This window comes from Astatotilapia calliptera, chromosome 2 (genome assembly GCF_900246225.1).
Source record: "Astatotilapia calliptera chromosome 2, fAstCal1.2, whole genome shotgun sequence".
Taxonomy (NCBI): Eukaryota; Metazoa; Chordata; class Actinopteri; order Cichliformes; family Cichlidae; genus Astatotilapia; species Astatotilapia calliptera.
The window spans coordinates 26,077,604-26,080,179 of record NC_039303.1 but is presented as its reverse complement, the minus strand read 5'-3'; positions in this window follow the sequence as shown (position 1 = coordinate 26,080,179).

Here is a 2,576-nt window from a genome sequence, read left to right as displayed (position 1 = left end):
AAGTGTGAAAAGATAACTTCATACAATGTATTGTACATACATTTAGATGTGAAAAAACAATTTGCCAAAAGTGCCCGAGTATTTGTATAAACAGGATGCATGTATTCTGTAATCTGTAGTGGAATACTATTTTAAAAGTATTTTAAAAGTAACCTTCCCAACACTGTTTACAAAGTAACACCAAATAGGCAACTGTTTCATAAAACTGCTCTTAAATGATCTTAGGATACATAACCTAACTCAATGTGAGTCAAGGACACCTTCATTAGCATTCACCCCTCTCTTCATCAGCGTAGGACGTGTTGATGAGTTTGACCTGGGGCTGGTGGATGCCAATGATTTTCCTCATTTCTCAAAAAAAGCAGTCTTGAGTCTCTCAAGTAAGGAAAGAAAGTTGCTGTATAGTTCCTCCATTATTAATACTTCTAAAAGGAAAATTCTGTTTTCAGGCTTGTATAGTGATGTGAAGTTTGAAGAATTATGCCTACTTGAAATTCAATGAATTACTTATGACACCATCAATATCCCCACTAGTGTCCAGTTTTTACCAAAAAAAAAGATATAAGCCCTTAACTATATGTAAAATATTTAAAAAGAAATCATAATAATTAAACACAGACATGGGATGAGAAATATACATGATTTTGTTGAAAGAAGAAATTAGTATTAGATTAGCAAGTGTTACAAAGTTTTAACTGCTTTTTAATGACCTGATTATAAGTTGAACTCTGACATGACTCCCATAATACTATCATAAATTTCACTGAACCTCCTACCTAAAGATTACAATTCCAAAGTGACAAGAAAACAGAATACTGGCTCCTAACAGCTAGCTAGACTGAACTGCTACAGTGAGCCATTAGTAGTTTAATGCTATTAATATAGTGCAAATGATAGTGTACATATAAAAATATAATTTTAATGATGTTAAAGACATTCAATTCTGTTCAAGAGTTTGGGACTGATTGAAAATGAATTTAAATCAATACTTACAGCTTCTGCTAAATCATCCATTTTATTGTTATTATTATTATGTGGCAGCTCTGGAAGTGGGCTTGTGAACTCAAAGCTCAGGTTGTGGGTTCTGACCATCTGGCCTGTGTGTCTTGCCTGTCAGCTAAGCAGAAACCTGGGGATAACTAGGAGCAATCAGAGGGCACAGAGCCATGGACTGCCACTGAGGCTTACACTATGCATGTGACTTTTAGTTAGACAGGTGTACACGCTAGCAGGCGGCAGCTGGTGATCATGGAAATTGTTCACTCCGTTGGTAGAGATATGATAATTGCCCATATTTTTCCTCTTCTTGTGGGGCCACGGCGAGTCTTAATGTGTTACTACTGTGCATGATGTCTGTCGCCTTCAAGCCATCAGCATTGTTTTGTGTGAACACAGATGCAGAGGAATAAAAAGACGCATGACAGAACATGTTGACAATGACATGATGAATTCAGATTTCACTGTGAAGCAGTTATGAACTTGAGATTGCCTTAAAAAACGGTTTCGTGTAGACTGTAGCGCTGCAATCAGTCTGATTCAATTATTTAGCAGTGCTTTCTTTTACATTAACTAAGGATCTTTAACAAAACGTGCTTTGCTGGTATATTATTTTTCACTTTGAAATGCTGTCATCTGCCGTTTGCGGTCATTTCGGGACAAGTTATATGTAGCACCAATACACTTTCAGAATTCCCTCAGTCGTTCCTAGCTGTAGTATAGAAATTGCATATTTCCATTAAATCAACCTTCTTTTAAGTGAAATAAAATGCAGATTAAAAAAACAGTGGGAGACAAAGTCTAAAATACAAAGGGAGCATTTTGAGGTCAGCTAGCAAAGCTCAACCTGCATTACCTCAAATTTAATAATGAGAAATTATAAACTTCTTAAGCAGAGCTAACAGCACAGTTGTTGCATTGCAAAAAAAAAAGCATTTACTGTCTGCTAGACATAGAGATGGAGGTCTGGTTGTTGTACATGTTGGGCTGTTGTGAATAAATACAATCTGAAATGAATCAGTCATCCCACCCCCCTAAGCCTCTGAAGTAGCCCGAGCTTTTTCACAAAGACAGAAAGCTCTAAACAATGCCACTCTGCATGCAAAACACTTGCTCAAATCCCAGTATAGTAAAGTCAAAGCTCATTAGATTTTGTTGGCTTCACCTAAAGGATATTATTGAAACTGAAAATAACAAAATGTTTCGGTTTCAGCAGTTTGAAGCCATGTGGCACAGCAAGTTCATATTCAGTAGAAAAAGTAGAAAAAAAAGGAAGCATTTGGTTGATTTTTCAAATGTTTTATCAATTTAATACAATCTACAAAACCAAATTCTATTTGATCTATTTTCAAGTTAACAGCAGTGTTTGATAACATCATTTTACTGGTGATGAATGAATGTATTCTAATATTTGTGAAATTATTTTCTCACAACACAGCGAATGTTTGAAGATGTTTAATGATCCAAAAAGCCCCATGATGTTTTTCTGTGTTTGAACCACAACAGTGTGTTGTGATTCAGTTTCTCTTCTACACCCGTAAGACATATCTGCTTCATCTAATATTCTGCACATCCATCTG